Source organism: Haemorhous mexicanus, chromosome 17 (assembly GCF_027477595.1).
Source record: "Haemorhous mexicanus isolate bHaeMex1 chromosome 17, bHaeMex1.pri, whole genome shotgun sequence".
Classification (NCBI taxonomy): Eukaryota; Metazoa; Chordata; class Aves; order Passeriformes; family Fringillidae; genus Haemorhous; species Haemorhous mexicanus.
This window is the reverse complement of record NC_082357.1, coordinates 8,038,788-8,060,503: the sequence shown is the minus strand read 5'-3', so window position 1 is coordinate 8,060,503 and position 21,716 is coordinate 8,038,788. Positions and strand designations below refer to the sequence as shown.

Here is a 21,716-nt window from a genome sequence, read left to right as displayed (position 1 = left end):
ACAGACTTCCCCTTCTCTGTGCTGGGGTTCACCAAGAGGCAATGACTTCAGCACTAAATACCAAACTACACTGGAAGAGGTTCAGAGACAAAATCATAAGTTTAACTTTAGGAAGGTTGGTAGAACACAGATCTGACCACAGACCTTCCAGCCCTGAAAATGAGTGCAAAGGAAGCCTGGTCAGCAGCTACAGTGTTAACCTGCTATCAAGTCCTCCATTTCTCTTAATAAACACAAGATCCTGTCATCATTTTCTTTTCACATGTTGGCATTTCAAATGTGTTGCTTACAAAGGTCATCTATGTTTGGGGAAAAACAGTTTAATTGATTTTATTATTGCAAGAAAATAGAATAACCACTTGCACCTTTGTTTGCAGATAAAAAACAAAATTAATGGTTGCATACAGCTGAATTAAGCACTTAAAGTTCAGTTTCTACAAAATGCTGACAGTGTAAGCTTAGATCAATACCAAAACAATTTACACTCAGGAGCATTGGCTCTGGCTATTAACTAGTAATTATGCCAAGTTTACTGTTAAATTGCTTTAACTGTTTCCAAGGGGTAACTGAATTATGGCAAAACTTGTTAACATTGTCAGAGGGGGAACTCTCAGCACAGTCCCAAGCAGATAAACCTGGCACAGTCCCAGCTTTGCCTGTCCCAGCTGTTCACTCCATCAAACCCTCTACTCCCCTGACCCCCTGCCCTACGGCAAACCCCTTACACTTCCGATTCTGGGTCTGCTGCTTGCTGCAAGTTACTCAGCAGGGTGAAGAAACTTCTCCTAGCTGAGGAACTGCAGCCACACCAGCCCTGCTTAGCCCCATACTGGCCCTGAGGCAGTGCAGGAGCTGCCAAAATTTTTCCAATATTTTCACAAGTTTTAGGGAATTGCAACTAAACTTTGGACTTCATCTCCAGACTAGAATCATGATCCATCCCAGAAAACAAAGTCTAGAGCTTGGCTTTGTCCTCTTGCAGGAAAAAAAAAGCTTTTCCTCTGTTAGTAGATGAAGTTCCCAAACAATAACATAAAGATACAAACACTGCAAGTTACTTAACTTCTAAGTTTACTTATAAGCAAAAGCAAGGTTTAAAACCCCTCCACATTAAGTTCCCTTTGTGTCTTGCATTTATCCCACAACAGCTGCTGAAATTAATCTTCTTTGTCATGGAAGGACCAGTTTCTCCTTCACATATTACCCATGTGATGATGAAAAATGCAAAAAGATGGTATGCCAAAGACAGCAAGCAGAGCAATGTGTGAGGAAATCTGTTGTTAATCGAGTTGGACCAGCAAGACCAGAAAAAGGAGAACAAATTGCCCACCCCAGAGCATGCTCTCTGTCCCCTGTGCCTGGCTTTAACAAAAATACATTGTCACACTAATCCTGAAAGTAACTGAGGAGTTTGTTTTAATAAAGTTTAAATCAATGTGTACCAAAGGCTCACCTGAGTGTGCTACCATCATCTCCTCTAATTAATGACTCCTGCTGTGGGCTTTGCCTCCCTCTGCTTTCCACAATACTCCAACCCAAAAAGCAGCCAACACTTTATCAATAGAGCATGCACATTCCAAAATCAAAGAACATATTAGTCTCATACTTGCTGATTATCTCTATAGCTATATATTTGGCTTTACTGCATGAAAAAACCTGCCATTGCTCCCACACATGGCACTTTCCTGGCTACACAGATTGGCTTCATCCCTGTCGTCATGCGTTGATGTTGTTCTACCAAAACACTCATGAAGATGGGGACATTTGAGTTGGGAAGGTGTGACCTTGACCTACTGAAGGCCTGAGCCCTTCAGACTCCAGCAAGTTCTCAGGGCCTGAAAGTGGGACCTTTTGCCCATCAGATTCAGAATCTCAAGACACAAACATCAGAAATAATTATGAGTAAAACTATACTGGCATGTCTTGAAGTGAAACCATCAATTCTGATTAAATCTCTTTTTTTGCCACTGATTTTTACCTCCCCTGAAACATATGGCATCTCCTGGCTCTTGTGAAATATTTTGACTGACAATGCAGAAGCCAGAGAAATAAGAAAATTGTGTCTCACCCAGGACTTTTGAAGTCATTTAGTCTGAGAAAAATCTTCGTTATAACCTTCTGATAATTGTAATACACACTTGCCAAGCAGAAATGGCTCAGACATTAAAAAAAAAAAAAAAGAAAGAAAAGCAAATACACTGTCAAATGTGTCAATTTCTTGAGCGGTTTCTTTTTCCAGAAATGTGATCAGAAAGTGCAAAACCAAGATTGCAAAGTCGATAAAAATCCCAAATCCTATCTACTAAATACTATAAATTGGACACTTACTTGGGCTTCAAAGATAAAAAAAAAGAGGGTTTAGACAAGACAGATTAGCTTTGCAAACTGGAATTCTTCCTTTACATAAAATAAATTATTTGATAAAAGATCAGGTTGTTTATGAAGCAGTAAGTACTTGCCTTCAGCATTTTCTCATCTGCCAAGAGCTGTGACAGAGGAGCAGGGCAGGAGGGGAAGGATGGGCAGGATGCCATCCATCCACACATCCCAGCCACCCCCTGAGCTGAGCTTTGTCACCCCAGACTGCTCTGGTGGGGCTGCAAGGTCCCCACTGTGACCTTGCCATGGTGGCACCAGGAGGCACCCAGGGACTGTGACTCCATTCAGCAAGGGCTCAGTCTGCCTCTCTTACCCAGTGCAGACAGGCACTGCTTGTCCCACTCACCCAGAACTGCTGTCTCTGGAAATTGGGATCTCCCCTTGGCTGCTTCCTTTAATCCTTTAAGTATTTGACTAGTGAAAATCAGCATTAATTCAAACTATATCTTCTAGGGAGAGGAGGAAGGGGCAATATGCAGAACAACCAGCTCCCACCATTTTGTCTCAGCTTCCCAAAGCCTGGGTAGGTTCTGTGATGTACCAAACCCAGGAACCTCGTGACTGAATCACTCTTTAAAATAAATATCAAATAAATAAATAATTTACAATTATATCAAGACACAAACAGAGCTTAGCCCTAAATACTACTGGGAAAATAACAAGTGCTTTTCAGGACTGGGGAGGGATTTCATTGCTGACCTTTTCTTTTTGGAACTGGCAGTGACAAAATCACTTTTTTGGGGCTGCAAACCTCACTGCAAAGAGCAGACAATAGGTGCATTTTGCTTGTTTCTCCTGGCTGGAGAAAGTATATTTGCCCAGGTCAGTGCTGTTCTCCTGCTTTTTATTATGCTTTTTCCTACTTTTTCTTCACATTATTTTCCATCCACCTTGCCAGAGCCAGGCAGAGGCAGTCCCATCTCTGCATATAACTGCCATGTAACTCTGCACATCAAGGAAAAATCATCCCTAGGCAGAGATGCTCCATAAGGGCCCAGCATGAATAAGCCTCCATGATGGGCAGATATTTTTAGGTGACATTTAGGACCTTTCCTGCATGCTGCAGATTTATAAAATCAGCAAGGCAAGCTCAGGAGGAGGAAGATTGTGCCTGGATCCCCTAGAGGGAAAAATCTTGTGGAGACAGAATAATTCATTCACACCTCTTTCTCACTCCCTACCACTGACAAGTTGCCAAAGTCACAAATCCCAGGGAGCTGCTGCCAAGTTGCTCTTTCTTGGGAGCAATTTTCATGGTAGCTGTGGGACAAGCAGCCCCCCTTCCCTGGTGCCAGCCCACCCAGCTGCTTGGAGAGAAGGCAGGATGTGCCAAGCAGGGTGCCACAGCCTGCTCTGCAGCAGGGAGCTGTGGCTCTGGGACAGTCTGGGCTTCCTCCAAGCACCTCCTGCCTCTGTCCCACCTGCTCTGCACAACGAGGTTGTCACCTGCCAGCTGTGACACTGGCACAGAGACTGGCCTGCTGCCAGCATGCAGGGTGCCATGCTGTCCCTGTGCTGTCCTTGTGTTCCAGTGTGGCAGCAGCCTCTCTTCCCAAACACCCAGAGGGCTGCAGCACGACACACCGGCCTGCAGCTCCTCTCCAGGCTGTGCTCCAGCTCACCAGAACATACAAGAGCCACAGGAGGCACCAAACCCCTCCTGCCCACTCAGGTATCACCCCTTACCTGCCCCAGCCCCCAGCTGTCCTTCCCAAAATCCATCTCCCTCAAGTGAGCCACTCAGCCTCAAATGCCTCAGAAACACAGCGGGGTCCATCTGCAACAGCACTTCTGTAGGGAAGCAGGACTGCAGAGGGGTCTGGAAAGAAAGGCACTGGGAATGCTTGAGCTGCACTGGAAACCACCTCTCCCTCCTGGGCAGGAGTCAGCACGAGCAGCAGGAACAAACTGGAGCACCTGGAAGGCTGGCAGGGGTTAGTTGGGCTGAATTTAGGGGGCCTCTCCCAAAAGGCACATGATAAATGAACTTTATGAGAGATGTACTGCTCCCAAGTTACCCTCAGGGGTCAGGGTGGCTGTGCTGAGCTGATCATCTACATCTGTGTACAGGAACTGCATAACTTAGGAAGTCAAACCCGTGATCAACTCAGTTCAGAGATCAGGTCAGTTCTCACACAGAACATGTCAAATAACCAAAACCTAATTTTACTTTTTGTTGCTGTTTAGCATAAAGGAGGTTTGACTCCAAAGGAGTAGGTTCATTATTCATCAAATACACTTAGAAAACTTTCTCAAAATAAAAGAAGTCCTGTGCCACATGTGCATTTCTCTGCTGCTTTTCCTATGTGCTAATAGATAAGAACAGATAAGGATTGACTTTGTGAAATTGCTGCAGCAAGCTGAGAATGTTGCATGAAGAGAGGAATTCTGCCCAGTGCACAGGGAATATGGATGTGTTATGTTACTTGCTGTGCATTAGACAGATACACAATATTCATCTCAGTCATAGCAGCAGCCAGTAAAGCCTTCAAAGCCCAAACTGTTGTGCACACCTGATACAAAACCCAGCAAAGCTGATAGCCCACTCCTCATGGAGTCCTGACAGCAAAAAGGGCAGGTGGACAAATGTGTGTAAATAAACAGGAGGTGAGGTAAAGCAGAGGGTACCAGAGGGCAGCAGGGGGAAAGCAAAAACCAGCATCAAGAGTATAAGAAGCTCTGTAAGGATCAACTCTCAATCATGAGCACAACACATGTGTGGAGATGCACAGAAGGGATTAAACTCCAAAAGGGCACAAGAGCAGTACAGCTGTGTGTGAAGATCCCCAAAGGGCATGTAGGAACACTTGTAGTGACTTTAAAACACACCTCACTCTGGGATTTCCCTCCTAGGCCATTAAATTGCTACTTATTGCTCTTAGTGCCCACCATATATTTGGCAGTACACACGAGAGAACAGTAAAGGCATGAGGAGGGTAACAGCTGCATCCCATGCTTCATCAAACAGTTAATACATTTTCCCTGTGCTCCTAACTGTGCAGGCATCTGAAAAAAAAATACCACAACCACCTTTGTGGGAACAACCTCCTCTTCCAAACATGTGCTGCTATAGGGAGCCCCTTTGGCTACACTCCACATTTCTCTTTTCTGCCACCAGAGTACAGAGCACTGAGCTACCAAGCCAGCAAATCTCCCCTTTTCCCACCAGCTCCATCTGCCCAGGAGCAGCACCTGAGGCATCCCTAGTTGGCTCCTCACCTGACCTGCACCTCCTCTTTACTGGAGAGGGGATTCTGTCTCCATCTGCACTGGGATTTCTGAAGTGCATCTGCACAAGAGCTCAAAGACAGCACTACCTTGTTTTAAGAATGATGCAGCTGCCCCTCTCTTTGGCCCATTGCTTCCCTGCAGCATCCCAGGTCTCCTTTGATCACTCTTTGCCCCACAGCCTGCTGAGGCTCTCAGTCTCCAAAGACCAGACCAGTTTATTTTGCTTTAAGAGCATATTTTGTGAATGCAAAGATCTGCTGCATGCAAAAATCAGCTTTGTATGGGAATGGAGGTGTGGAAGAACAGCCCTGAATAATAACAGCCTAGAACAAAAGTCCATGCTGACCTACAGCTGACCTTCCTGGTCTCAGTCACACAAGTGAGAAGTCCCTTTGCAAATCTGTGCTGAAATATCTCCTTTTCCAGGACCATAGAAAATATCAAATGTATAAAAAGCAAAATTACCTCCTTCCTTTTTTGTTCCTGCACATGCAGGACACATCCCTTGTGGCTTTGTGAGAGTGTGTAACCGAGACTCCATGTGACCCTGGGAGCTCACTGGCTAGTCAGTGATTCTGAGCTCAGTGCCACAGGCTACCTGACCTGCATTTCAAAGGAACAAAACAGTTTTGTTATTCCAGAAACTCAGCTCATTACAGAGCCCTGCACTCCAGCAATCTGTGAGCAGCTCAGCTCCCAGGGCAGATGGGAAGTCAGTGGTGCTCTACAAGTGATATGCTGCTTGCTGGTGATGCTAAAATTCTTGTGGAAAACTAAATAGCAAGATATGCTCAGCAGAAAAAGAACAAAAAAAAAACAACAACAAAAAAAAAAAAAAAAAACCAATCCAACCTGATGAAAATTCTGGGTTTCTGCTCTAAATAGTGCTGAAAAGAATTAAAAGCTAACAGGATGGTCTTTTTTCTTTTTTTATTGTCATTGTGCTAACAAATTGCACTGGGAATTCACCCATCCCAAAACCATCTATTCCACCCTTCATCTCTGATAAGGATTCCCAGTCCTACAGATTTCTCATCAACATCTGGTAAGGCCTTTGCAAAGGCATTAGTGTGCAATATGGACCATTCCCTCCAGCAGCTCCTTCCCTCCCTCTCCACCCTCCCTGCTGCTGTCTCAGGACAGGATCTGCTCCAGACTCCTGGCCCTGCTGGGCACACTCACACCACAGCCTCCATGCCCTGCCCAGCCTCTCCTGTGGCTAAAGGGGGAGTGACTGCTTCACACTGCCAAAAAACACCCAAGCTGACACTGCAAGCTTCATAGCTGTGCTCCTCTAAAGGCATTTAAATACACATTTATTCATCTTTGTAAGGAAAGGAACACGTCCAAACTTCTCTACACACTCTGTGCACCATACCCTTTCCCCTGTAGCGCCACCAGGTGCAATTAAAGCACTGATTAAAAATTAATCCTGCATTGTTTGGCTTTCAGGGAACAATTGATGGGGGTTTTTTAAACCTTAAGGTATTATGCAAAGGAATCCTTTAATATTTGCAACATAGAAGGAATGTAAGTCAAAATCCATTTCCCTTCCATTTCAACATCCTGCACATTCTCATGGTCTTTGAGACTTTTGTACAGAAGTTGTTACAAACTTCTCTGGAGGAAGACCACAGCTAAGGGAGTTCCTTGTTTGAAGATTTAGCATTAATTTTGCAGACATGTTCATCCTAGGATTTGAAGACAGACTTAAAAAATCTCTGGTCCAAAAGCAAAACTGAAGCTAGGCATTTAAAATATGAATGTGAGTATTAGGCAATTACTTTTCCTTCAGTTTTCAAAATGTTGCATAAATTGTTAATAACCCCACACTGAGGAAATAATTTTATCATATATGATTAGCTAGTTTCTGAAGGAAATAGCAAAGTGAAAAGTACAAATTGACAGAATTCACTATTTTCCTCTTTAGAGTTGCAGATCAACATATTCATCTCATCTTCTTCCCTCTCTAATTATCATGCAATGGCACGTCTTGAAGAAAATAAATGAAATGTGCATTTCTGTGACAAGTGAAGCAATTCTCTGACATGTAACTACAAAATACTTGGGAATCCATAAAGGACAAAAAACACCCAATAAAAAATTTAGATAGTACTAGTTCTTCATGCTGACAGAGTCTAAAATTAAAAACTGAAAGTCTAGAATGACTGCACAGAATCTACACATAGAAATGAAAGGCTGAAGAGAGCACAGCCTCATCTCATTTTATATAATGGTTACTGCCATCCATCCACCAGCACCTGTTATAGCCACAGCCACAAGTTCTTAGACAGAAGTTATTCATTTTGGAATTCTCATTTTCCTTAAAGGGCTCAGAGGAAGAAGAGTAATTCAACAGATTACAGCAAACTTTGTACATCTTGAACAAAAGCATGCAAACACCATCCTAATTAACACCACACAGTTACCCCTGCTCATCTCACTTCCCAGAGCCTGATACAGCCTTGGCAGGTTTTTCCTAACAATAAATGCAATAAATGAATTTATGTCCTGAAGGACTCTAAGCTGCAATGTCACAAAGCCATGAAAGATAAATTATGTCCTAACTAATTTTCTGATTTATTATTCCTCTAACTTTGCTCATTTTGTGATGAGGAGAACTCATTTTTCTGTTTGGCAGATAGCTGTGTCAATCTTGTTAATAGCTGCTATTACCATCACATGAGCATGTTTGTGAAAACAAGTGTAGTTTCATTCTGACACTGACCTCACAGCACTTCAGTTTTATTACAAACACAAGATCTGTCAGTAACAAAAATTGATGCACTTATCCACAGATTCTGCTTGTCTCCCACTAGCACTTTATTCATTTTTCTTTAAGCAAGGGCAGATTCATAGTTTAAATTACTGTCTTGACACATCATCTGTTGCTTTGTAAATTCACACAAAGAACATAATTTCCACAGTCTTTAGGAGACAAAGGATTACTGTTAGCCATCACTGCAGGCACTGTACTGATCTGAATCTAACTTGAACTGTGTAAACCTAAATGAGCTTAAAAGTAGCTACTAGAAACATTTCCTCATCAAACATTCAGACTGAGAATAATCTGAACTGAGTAACCCCATTTAGTGCTAATAAGATGCTTTTAGGTGTCAGGACTCAACAGATAAATCTTAGGGTGACATTCCCCAAACCTCAACTGTCTGAAATTGAGGATTTTTTAGCATTTAATGGGAGTAGGTTTATGCCAGTGATTAGGAAAATACTGGAATTCTGTCCACTTTGCCACCTGAAGTGCCTATATTTAACTGTATTGTTTCTGAACATGATTCTCATTCTAGGTGTCCTTGATTTGGCGCTCCTAACACATATGAATACATTTATAAATAAGCACACACATCCCTTCAAGGATTTTGTACCTGCTTGATGTCTCTCAGTTGACTTCTCACATCCCCAAATACAATTATTTATGAGTGATCTTGGTGAGCATTCTTTGTGCCAAGATGGTTGCTTCTGGAAGAAGCCAAAAGAGCTGAAGTCAAGCAGACACTTCTGAACTTCTCCTCTGGTGGAATCTCAATTCAGCAACCAGACTGACTTGACCACACAGATCTGGATCCTTCCTAACTTAGGACTGACATATCAATGCCTAGACATTCTGGCAACTACTGTAATGCCACCTTTCCATGTACTAAGAAAAAGGTAAGAAGGAAAGGAGCTTTTTGTGCATTGGCATTTCCTTTACACGAGGGCCATCATATTCTAAGGATTTTCCCACAGAAAAGCTTTGTTGTTTTCTCTTGGCAAGAAAGAGCTACTGATTTTTCAGGACTAGCAGCAGGTTGTGTGGTATAGTTAGGAAGTCTTTGGAGCAGTTAGGTGAGATTCTTAGAGTATCAGGTGTTAGAACAGACCGCATGGCAGGAGCAGGAATAATCCTGGGTAATCTCCTAATGCAGGGAAACCAAACCAAAGTCACCTCCCCCTGCCATCCCACCTGGTGCAACTCTGCTCAGAGCTTTGGGCCTCATTATGCATGGGAGAAAATAAAACTTGTTTACTATTATACCCTCCAGGTACCTCAAATGACACAAAGTACTCCAATGTCTCTGTTTCTAAGGGAATGAGTCACTCGTGTTGTTCCTGTGGGGCTTTGATGCAACACAGTCATAGCTGAGCTCGACCATAGGACGGCAATGTCCTCTTGGAGGATACTGGGTGCTCCACCCCAACTCAATCCATCCCATCTGCCCAGAGGTGCTAGAAAAGGAAAAAAAATCAAAACCAAAACAAAACAAAAAAACCCCTGCAATTGCTTTCTCAAGAGGCAATATGTGTTTTTAAAAGTTAGTACATTTTATCCCTCAGAGAGAAGGTTTAGTACTTTTTTTCCATTTAAATGAGCATAACTTAAACAGCAAATGCTACTTTTTTTTTTTTCCTCAAACAATTTGCTGGTTTACAAGGTGCACTTTGCTTGGGCTGTATTTTTGAGATATAGCTATGTGGACGACTTTTTGTTTTTTCAAAATAATTTTAAAACCTTTCTAATCTTCCACTTTGCTCAGAAGTTGGTGTGAGCTGCCTACCAACAGGAAAGAGACAAGAGAAAATAATGAAACAATAGCCAAAAGTCTCATATTCACTATCATCCCTGTATGAACATTCTCTAAAGCCAAGGGAAGCAGCTAACCATTGGAAGCACTTCCTTTTCCACAAAGGTATATTAAAATCAACATATGCTCATGCAGGCCACTGTGGTAAGTGGGTGATTAACTGCTTTGTGCTAGATTCTAAAATTTGTACAAAGCATTTTGCCTTCCCCATCTTTGCAATCTATCCTCTTTTACTCTGTCATAAACACCTGCTGTTCAGACAACTGCATTTAAGATGGGCTTAAACGTCCTAAGACTGGGCTAAAACACTGTAATATCAGTCTTAAATTAGAGCCTGAGCTGGGCCCAGGAAAATGCCATCCCTTTGGGAGGCACATCAGAGGGGCTGGGGGAGCTGCAGTGAGGGCAGAGCCAGACTGGAGGAGCTGCTCTGCAGGGCAGGGAGCCTTGAGAGGTGACAGAGTCCCAGCAGGGGACAACAGAACAGTGCCTGAAGAGATGTGGGTGCACTTACACCCGGGGAAAGCCAGGAGGAAATGGGGTGAAAAGCATGAGCTGCCTGCACAGCAGTGAATTGAAGAGCCCTTCATCCTGCAGGGTTTGGGGTCTCTGGAGGCAATGGGCACTGTGGCTCTGGCTGTGCAGGGACAGCTTTCCTGCACTGGGACTGCCACAGAGCACTGAGGGCTCAGACACAGCTGATGCCAAGTGCCCAGTGCAACAACTCTCTGAAGAAAAAGGCATTTCTCACCTGCCAGGCTCCACAGGGGTTACCTCCAACAGGTCTGACATCTCAGGATCACCACTTAGTTTGGACTGAGCAGCACATCTGTTCTGCTCTTCTCTTGTAGAAGATCTTTTGTTGTCTCACTCAGCAGAGATCATGTTAAGCCCAGAATGACTTTTACTGCATCATCCTCTGGATGAAAACCCTTCCATCATGTACTGTATTAAAGACATTATTAACATCCATGGCAGAAACACGGGCTGGGTGACACCTCCTGTGTGAAGTTGATTCATGATTGTGCTAAACCTGGGTCTGGTCCAGCTGACACAGGCAGCTAAGTTACTGCACTGCCAGTTTAATATTTTGCCATCTGCTAACTGAGAGCTCTGCTGCCTGCTGGGTCCCATAAAGACTTTTATTTATTACATTATACATGGCAACATCTGCCACAGGATTCAGCTCAGCTCAGCTCCCTAATTAAACAAACAAACACTACATCTCCTGTACATGATTGGGTCTAACTATTATTTATAAAATCTGAGATAGGTATTTAGAAGGTATGCATTATCTGTTCCAGATGAATAACTACCCCTCCCACCATTTGGGAGGGACTGTTAGAATAAGCTCAAGGGTCTCAAACACTCCATTTTGCTATAACAAAGCAACAAGAAGTTATTGCATTTGTTGTTGTTTTGCTCTTAATTTATTCCTTAAATTATTCAATTTTACACTAATTAGAAAAACCAGATTATTTCAAATTCTTGTTAGCTCCTCTCCTGAGTACTGTCTGTAAAAGCAGAGGAGAAGACAAGAGACTTCCTCTGTGTTTGATTTCAGAGAAGAGACCCAACCTAAGCAACATCATACCATCAGCCACCACCAAAGGCACCATGAATCCCTGCCCAACTCCATTTCAAACTTAATTGCAAAGGGAGGAATCCCTGAACAATATCACTGGCTACACACCTACATCGAGGCTCTCCCATCTGTTCCAGGCACCTGCAGTTAAATCAAACTGGGAGAAAACCTGGATGAAATCCAGGCCTGAGGAATTCAGTAGGAATGTCCCAAGTTCTTCATGTGGTTTTTTTAATCAGTCCTAAACGAAAAGTTAAATTTTATTTAAACTTTAACCTTTCTTTAATCAATCTCTATTATTTTAACAAATCTCTTATTTTAAAGATTAAAGAGTATCTACAATTCCAAATATGCCAGCTCTCAAAAAAAAAAAAAATTCCCAGGTTTAACTTTCAAAAATCAAATGGACAGAATAGCAGAACTAGAGTTACATTTTCCAGTCTTCCGCTCTTTCATCTGAGTTCTTGTTTACTGCATTCAGTTGCAAAAAAAAACCAAAAACCACACCCAACCAGATAAACCAAACAAAAAAAAACAAAACAAACACCCCGCCCCACCTCCCCCCAAAAAAAAGGAAAAAAAAAAAGCCACTACACAAGCCTTCTGTAGGGGAAAAAAAATAAAATCCCTTCTTAGCTCTAATTCTTTAAAAATACATTGATCTTGGTTTCTTTTTTAACCAAGTCCAGTTGCCCCCAGTGCCTCTGTCACACCAAAGCAGTTCTTTCATTGTCTCTAAAAATTTGACCTCATTCCTCCTTCAACCAATAAATAGAAGCCATTTAATTTGCACCCCAATGACAGGAGTGAGCTGGCTGCCAACACCCCCAGTCCCTTGGGGCAGAAAGTCATCCCAAAGGAAATAATTGTTTTATTTATGACAGCAACATTGATTTTTTACAGTTAAAATCGTTGCTTTTACAGTATTCTTGCAAGGTCACTGATACCACAGAAATTTTTTATGGCTACACTTTGTGTTCAGGACCCACCCACTGCCAGGCCAGGACGGAGATCCACAGGATGGGGATCCCAGCCCTGCAGCTCCCTCAGGGGGCTGATTCAGGGCCACAGCTCCTCTCTGAGGTGCCAAAATAGGCACCTCTACAGCCACAGCAATTAATCAGGAATATAACAAGGCTGCCAAACCATCAGCTGATAAATAGCTCCACACCCTGAGCTGTTCAGGAGTGACTTCACGGACTGCCCACCCACCTTCACCTCCCAGCACTACACAAAGTCCTTACCTAACAATATAAAGCTCCACTGTACAATTCCTTTGTCACAACACAAATAAGACAAGATCATAATAAACAACTTATCAGCTCCATGATCCATAGCACCTATATATGTAACATTTATAAAATTCTTTTTATTTCCAAGACTGGAAAAAGTGCCAGTTCTACATATTCAGATTAAACAAGATGTGCTACATGATATGTTTGATATAACTGCTTTTATTTAATTTTTGAGTGTAACATTTGGATATTTACAGGCTCAAGGAAATTAGGAATCTTTTTTCTGTACCACTGGCACAATGAATTATTTATAATTCAATCATCACAAACAGATGACCCCCAACAACATGGGATCTTTATTATCTCTCTTCTCTAGTTCAAATATTAAGTCTGACATTGCTTTTCTTAAGACCCTGTGTTCCTTTGGCACAAAAAGAGGTGCTGATAAAGAGGCAGAAGCCTAATTACTTGCACATGAAAAGATGAGCACATCTGCCAGGTGCTGTCAGCAGCCACCAACAAAGATCGGGCTCAAAGAGATGGAAATTGGCCCTTGAGATGACACCTCCCTTGTGCCCAAGGAGCCTATGGGCACACTGCACACCTTCCCAGGTAATTTTTAATTTAAAATGGCACTTTCCTGTTCTGGCCTCAGCCCTGGTTTCAAGGGAATTCAGGAGCTCATGGCATTTGGGTGAGAATGGCACCCTCCTGCCCCACTCCCCACACCAGGAGCTTCCTGGGCAGCAAATGATGCTCTGGAAAGGGGGAGAGGACAGAAGGGACTCCTGATGTGACATCCTCTGTGTCCCGGCAGGTGCACGAGTCAGTGTCTGGAGGCTCTGTGCGCTGAGCCAGCTGAGTTGATGCTGGAGGAACAAGTGCCTGTGAGTTTGTTGTGTTACACTGCCTCTTAACACCTCACACATCGTGGGTGAGCGGGACATTTCAAATACTTAAGGAGATATTAACAGAATTTGACAATTTGCCTCATCCAAACCGTGTCCAGCCCTGAGGAGAATCCCGAGAAGAGTTTGTGACAGAGCGCCTCAGCCAGGAGGGAATTGATCTCGAGGCCTTGCCAATCAGGCAGGCACTCAGAGGGGGATTGCTGCTCCTGGGTGACAGAGCTGTGCAGCATGTTTGTCACCCTGCCAGGGCTCCCCTCTGAGGAGCTGTTTGTGCTGTGCTCATCCCGGCTGTGGCTCCTGCGGCCGCTGGGTCCGGCTGAACCAAACCCCGGCCTTCCCTCACAGAGCGGGAGATTTTCCCACTGACACAGCAAATCCTTCTTTATGCCACATAATTCCTTGGGCTCCTGGGTCAGTTCCCAGTTCAGTCAGGAGCATACCCCTGAGGTTTCCTCTCCTAGTCAAAGGGAGCAGCTCATTTCTGTTCAGAACTGCTGTGGTTTAACCTCAGCTGGCAGCTGAGCCCCTCACAGCTGCTGGCTCACTCTCCCTGCATGGACTGGGGTGAGAGCTAAGAACTAAAGGGAGAAAGCTCATGGGCTGGGACAAGGACAGTTCAACAGGTAAAGCAGGAGCTGCACACACAAGCAGAGGAGGAATTCATTCAGCACCGGCCATGGGCAGGCAGGTGTTGAGGAGAGCAGGCCTCCATCACTGCTATGGTGTCCTGGAAGGAGAAATGCCACCACTCCAAATGTGTGTGTGTGTCACCTGTCCCCCTCCTTCCCCAGCTTTATACACTGAGGGCCACATCCTGAGCTCTGGAACATCCCTTGGGTCACCTGGGCTCAGCTGTGTCCCCTCCCTGCTCCTGGTGCGTCCCCAGGCTCCTCACTGTGGGGTGAGAGCAGAAAAGGCCTCAGCTCTGTGCTGAGCAGAAATAAACAAAACATCTCTGAAATATCAACACTGTTTCCAGCACAAATCCAAAATGCAGCCCCTAATCAGCTACTGTGAAGAAAACCAACTCTGTGCCAGCCAAAACCAGCACAGGCATCACTGCTGGGAGATGTCCTGTTGACAGGATAAGCCTCTCCTCACAGAAAGACAATTCCAAGAAGGTACATGCACAATTTATTCTAATTATCTCCTACAGAAAGCATGAGAGTTTTCTGTGTAATTGTACAGAATTCTAGTCATTGCACAAAGAATTTTCTCCAGGTAATAGATTCCTACTTTTTGCAGAGGGCAGGGAGGGGGGGCAGTTACATTCAGTAGAGAATTTTTCACAGAAATTCCCTCAACTGTAGCTCTACTAAATTCCTTTTGGTTCAAATAATAGAACTCAATTCCCAGACCCCTCTCTGACCCAAAGAGCCCTAAATCTGTATCATTCTGCACTTTTCATCCACAGATTTCCTTGAAAGCACTGACCTACTTTTCTCTTGCCAAAATACTAAATAAGAGTGAAAATAAAAGAAACAATCCTATCAAAAAACATATTGAAAGTAACTGCTGGGACTTTCACTTCTGAAGTCATACAGAATACAACTCCAAAAAATGACAAGTGAAACTTCAGTCTATTGAAGAGAAAATTGGCAAGAATAACAAAGTTCTCCCTGAAATGGCTGATTGAGTATGCATGGAAAAGCTAGATAAACATCACATGATCTCCCTGGACCCTCTAGACATAAACAATGCAATTAAAAGGAAACATTTACTTCCACTCTCGATGGTATTACCTGAGGGATAGCAGATGCCAGATAGTTCAGTGTTTATTAGAAGCAAGTAGCAAGTTTGGCAATTGGAACTGGCTCAACCCTCTCTCACATTTTTGTAATTTTATAACACCATATGGTCACTACAGATCTCTGTGACAATCTCCTGGTTTAAGTTCAGCTGCTTCACAGAACATTGAAGCTGAAGTTAAGCATATTGAAGATATAACGGTAAGCAACAAAGATATTTCTGAGAGGGCTGCAAAATCCCTGAGAAATGCAGATTGCCATTTGAATGAGTCAGTATTTGTTAATAAAACACTTGGTACCTTTGGGCTTCGGGTGTATGCTGAACCCCAGCCTCACAAGGCTGGGCTGAAGCACAGCACGACCCTGAGGTGCTGCTGAGCCCCCCAAAGCCTGGTGACACACAGGGCTGCTGGCAGCTTGGGAGATAAGCACAGTGACAGAAACCAGCTCGACCTCCACTGCCTGCATTTACATTCAGTAATCCAGTTTCAGTATTCCAATTTCCCTACTGCCAAGGAAATTACCCACGGGCTGATGCTTTAAAACATTGGCCTGCTCATAGTGGAGCCCTGCTCCTAAAACCAAATATGAGCACTGATGCTGGCTAGAGGACAGGCAACTCCAGTCATGGTCAATTGGCTTAGTGGGTGCCAATCAAATGCCACTGACTTCCCAGGGAATTGAGGGCAGCTAGAGCTCCAGCTAATAAAGTCCTACATTTACTGGATTATCAACAAAATGTATTTTCTAAAAACGCAATGACACAAGTATGACACAGCAATTGGTTTTGCTAGCAACTTATTTAACTGTATAATTTATTGATGATATCTACAGCAAGGAAAAGTATCCACAAGTCCTTGCTCCTCCAAGGCTGAGAGCATAAATATATAAATCACATGAAACAGAAAAACTCAAGAGAGTATTTAAAGCCTGCGCTTTTTTTAGCTCCACAGACTTAAACAACTTGACACTATGGTAATGCAATGGGTCTGGGCCTCATTAATTTTTAATCAACCTTTATCCACCATAGCTTTTGAAACGAACTGTTACTAATGATGAGTCGTATGTCAGTCTAATGAATGGGATGCAAACTTCCATTAAAATAATGAAATTAGCATGTTTGACTTTTGTTCCAGTTCCATGGCACACAGCCCCAGGTAATTACAGTTTGCACTGCTTGCCTGTATTAACGTCTGTTTATTTACTTAAGGTCTTTAGTCAGGACATCCCAATTTAGCTCATGTCAGCTGTTTTTTGTGAGTCTAAGAGTATTTGTCTTATTAACAAAGAGATAAATACATGCAGGCAGTGCAAAGTGCTAAAACATCAATTATGCACACATGGAACATTGTGAAAAAACAGAATAAAATAAGCACACAATCCCTATTGATATAAACACATTCCAGTGTTTCCCTGTGGCAGCAGCAGTTACTTTTGGAAAATGGAACAAGGTCTGAAAGGCATCTTTGCTGGGTATAATTTGGCCTCTTCCAGCAAACTTTGCCCTTTAAGATCCCAAGTATAGGCTAAAAAAAAACCCCAAAACTAAATTTCCAAATATTATTTTGCTCTAGAGTACAGGAGTCATGACACACTGCAGTGACCTTGTTTTTAAAAATGTATCACCCTGGCTCAGCAATGTGCCCCGGAGGAATGAAGGCCTTTCTGACTAACTTGCAGTGAAAAGCTGTTATCAATATGTTATTACATAAAAATATGTTACAGCATCAATAGCCTGAGTAGGTCACATTCCAACCTCACAACAGCTTCTTCCAAAGTTCCTTTGGCAAGCCCCTACATCCCATAATCACAGATACCATCTGAAAGTGATGTAGATCAGCCCTCCAGAGATGATTTTGGAGCAGCTGAGGTTTTGGTGTGAGCAAGCTCCCGTGCACAGCAGATTTACCTGCTAACAGAGGACTTCCTAAAGAGCAGCCTCTCCTTTATAAGACTAAAATAATCTGCCATAAATAAGCTCAAGTGCCAAAGCCAGATCTGTTAAAGGATGAGCCATCACTAAAGCTACCTGAGAAATTAATATAAGTTTCTGTTGTCTCAGAGAATGCATAATTTTTATACTTTTTATGTCTCTTAGGCTTTCAGTGAACAATTCTGATCAGTCCTGAGGTTTACAAACAATGCTGTGTATGACTCTGCAGAGAGCCAGCAGCCACTCCTGCTCAGCCCTCCCAGGCTGTGCCCCAGGAACTGAACCCTCTGCAGACACAGGGCCTGCCCTGCAAACAGAAAAAACATTTTCCACTCACACACTCAGAGGCACAGCCAGGAAAAGCCATGGATGCTCTTTCCTGGCATGGCAGGGAGAGCCATAACTCTGTCTACCAGACACAGAATATCTCACCTGAAGAGCAGACAATGAGGAATTTAACTGAAGACATCTTCCTCAAAGAACACCAATATCGCCTAAACCCAAGTTTTTCCCACACTTCCCATTTTTTCCCCAAAAGTACACAGAATATTGGTCAAGATTCTCTCCCCAGTACCTGCCTGGACTCTGGTCTGTGAAAACCCAGAGAAGACAATTTCTCTCTTCTTGCTCTGACTGATGGATCCTCACCTCTTCCTTCCCAGATCCTCCCAGAAGCCTCCAAAAGATCTTTTCTCTCACTGCTAATGGAAAAGTTCACAGCTTTCTAACAATCTGCACAAGGCAAGGAGAAAAACATCTTTGCCTTTTACATGTTTATGAATTATGTGCTTGCAATGAATTGTATTGACAAACACAAAAGTCCATCATTATTTAGACAGAAACTCTCACTTTCTGAATTCATTCTCAAATTGAGCACAATAGGAATATCCGTGAAACAGAATTTTTTTTTTTTTTCTTTCTTTCCTCAGACGTATCCAGCCAGCAATAAACAGAGATCTGGGACAAATACAAGCCAGGAGAGAGCTTGTGATTTAACAGGATTTAACAGGAAAGACTCTGTATTACCCCAGCTGACTGCTGTAAAAATAAAGTAACCAAAGAAATGCAGGTTGAGTGCTGCATCCAGTGTCAGTCACCATGTCAGAGCTGACATCAAAGGCTGGATTCTCCCAGCTCAGAGCTGACACTTGACTGACAGTGCAAGTGCCAGCTTGAAAACCCATCAAAGCCAGCACTGAAAGGACATGCTGTGCTCACACAGGACTGCCTGACCTGCAGGAGAGATCAAGGAGCTGCCTTCCTGTCCTGCTCAAAGCGCATGGGATTTGATGACCATCTGACTAATAAAAGTCACCCTTGAATACCTTGTGGGGGTTTTTCCTGAACATACAGAGAAGACAATGTTAAAATAACTTTTGTAAAAAGACGGAACAAATGCAAAAAATTATCAGGTGTGCTTTCCTTTCTATTGTTATCTTCCTCCTGAAAAATAAAAACATTGACTTTACCAGATACTCTTCCTGGGAGAGCCAGGCAAAATAAACAAGCTCATGTTTCTGGCTTGTCCCTCTCCCCACCGAAGGACAATTGATCTCAGGTAACTTGATTTAGCTCAATCTGCAGTCTCTCTTCTTTTCTATTGCATTAGGCCCCAATCTGTCTTTCAAATTACCTTTGGCAATTAACTGAGGTGGCTAATTCAGGAGCTTAATTGCTCTCTGTTAGTCATGTAATCAATATAAGCAAACCTCTGCATTAGCATACCAGGTAACTCTGCTATCATAGTTAACGTTTTCAGGGTTTGATTCAAGCCTTAGAGCCCAACAGCCCCTACTAGAAACAAGTCCAGGTGACTTTCTCACATTAATGCAAAAGCTTAGCACAGCAGGGAACCAAGCTCAGACACCCAGGGACCTACACCATCACTTCTACCAAAAATTATTTCCCCTTTCACCAGGACCCCTGACAGAAGGTCACACAAGTGATTCCTGACCAATTCCTGAGAGAATTCCTGTACCTCAGTCTGTCAGACAGGGTGTTCCTGTGGCTGGACTCTTACCTGATGCTTCAGGGAGGATCTAGAAACAGATAATCAGGTGTACAAGAGGTCGGTTCCCAGCTCTCATTCGGTCAAAGTGAGCTTGAACTCTGAAACACAAGGGTTTTTTTTACTTTTTCCAAAGACTGGTAGATTAAATAGTCCTGTTACTCTTGTGGATTCCCAGTTCTAGCCTGAATTTTTAGACCCCAGTTAACCCTTGTGGCACTGAGTCCTGTGCAGTGAGTGAGAATCAATTTCTTTTGCCATGTCAGAATTTCCTGAGCACCAAGTAAAAGGTATTCAATAGTATTTGAAGGTAAAAAAGAGAAACAAATTTTGTAATTTAAAAACACCCTGAATCAATTATCTTTTCAATTACCATAAAGGAATCAGCTTTCTAAATGTCTCTTTATGTAACTGTTCCCTCCTCCCCAAACCTGCCCCAGTTCTGCAACAAATTTGGAGACAGACAACTGCAGCTCACTGTGCTCTGACATCTTCCCAGCTGGATCATCCCTTGTCACATTTCTCATGCATGGAAAAATTGTGGTTTTTCATTGCAGCTGCACATGAAGTACCCCACAGTGACACCTCAGTGTCAGACCTGGACAGATATTTAAATCTCTATATAGTGCTTTGTGTAATTTAAGTTTTTCCTCTGGTATGTACTAGCAACAGCTGCATTTAGCAAAATCCATCACTTTTCACTTGTTTCACAAGTCCCCCTGAGTGAAACCCTCAATTCAAATTAGGTCTCAAAAATTAATGAGTTGCATTTGCAAGAATTGCTGTATTTTTAAAATAACATAAAATTTGTAAAGAATAATGACTGCAGAAACAAATAGCTAAAATAAGGTATTTAGGAAATGTATTTGCAAAGTTTTATGAGCTTTTCTGTAGCATATGCTAGCAGTTAGAATTATAAAAACTAAGATGAAATAGGAAAAATATTTCCTTTCTTCTGGCAATGCATAAATTGCCTTTATTTAGAATTACTGCCATAACTTTTCAGTACTGTCAACAGTTAACAGCATTCAGTGATTACTGTGAAGAGTAAGACTCATTTATAACATACCATAAATACATAAGGAAAATCAATTTTTAAACGTCATTAAGCACTATTCTACAGCTCTCTTAAAAGAAAAAACCAAAAACCAAAAAACAAATATTCTTTTCCTTGAAAGATATTTGTAACATTACATCTGAACTAGCAAAATGTAAAAGACCAGCAGTTCTGAGTCAGCAAGATGACTGGAAAGGGCTTCACACCAGGCTCCAGCATTCCTGGATTCAGGATTGATCTCTGAACTATCCATGCCTCAGTTCAAGGGACACACACTCACAAATGTACATATTTCACAGAAACACAGAACCAGCCAGGCTGGAAAGGACCTCTGAGATCAAGTCCAACCTATAACCAAACACGACTTTGTCAACTAAACCTCCTTCTGTCTTTTCTGTACAGGTAATTTCTCTTTTTTAAATGAGCAGTGACATGACAAAGTTAACTGCAAATTCAACACAATATATTGCCAGGTATTTTATGGTTTGCAACTCTTTCCAGACCCACCTGCTCCAGAAGAAGCTCATTTCTCTGCAAAACTTTGTTTTACCATTCTGTCAAAGAAAAAAATTCAGGAACATCCTTCTATAATCCAAGCAGTAAGGGTTTACAGGCATTATGTGACCATAAACAGATATCAACTAATTAACCTTTAGCATTTAATTCAGCCAGTGTGCTGAACTGGGCAGACAGCTATAACTGCAGATTACCTCAACAATTGTACAGAAAGATAATTTTGTGTGAAAAGCTGCTTAATTTCTTTTTTTTTAGGTAGAACACATTTATGTATGTTCACATTCCATATTTACATGGTTTCCCATGTCAGTTTTAGGAGCCCCATCAGAGCAGTAAGGTCAGTGTAGGTGCACAGACACCCATGGGGCCATGCCCAGCCTATCCCTTGGCTACAGGGAAATGGGGAAAATCCACAAGCCTGGCCTGAGTTTGCAGGGCTGGCATAGACCTGCCTTGGGATTTCTGCCTCACCTTTCCTGCTAGCACTAACTCCCTAAATGCCAACCATAAATTTACTTAACAGGTTGCAAATG

At 42.7% G+C, this 21,716-nt stretch overlaps 1 long non-coding RNA gene across 9 annotated transcripts in view; it reads right to left on the bottom strand.

Moving 5' to 3' along the window:
* LOC132335222 (uncharacterized) overlaps positions 1-21,716 on the bottom strand; it is a 170,841-nt gene that overhangs the window by 147,511 nt on the left and 1,614 nt on the right. For all 9 annotated transcript variants that reach the window (XR_009488622.1, XR_009488617.1, XR_009488623.1 and 6 more), the window contains exon 2: positions 19,623-19,711. This is a non-coding gene — a long non-coding RNA (uncharacterized LOC132335222). The remainder of the gene's footprint in view (positions 1-19,622; positions 19,712-21,716) is intronic.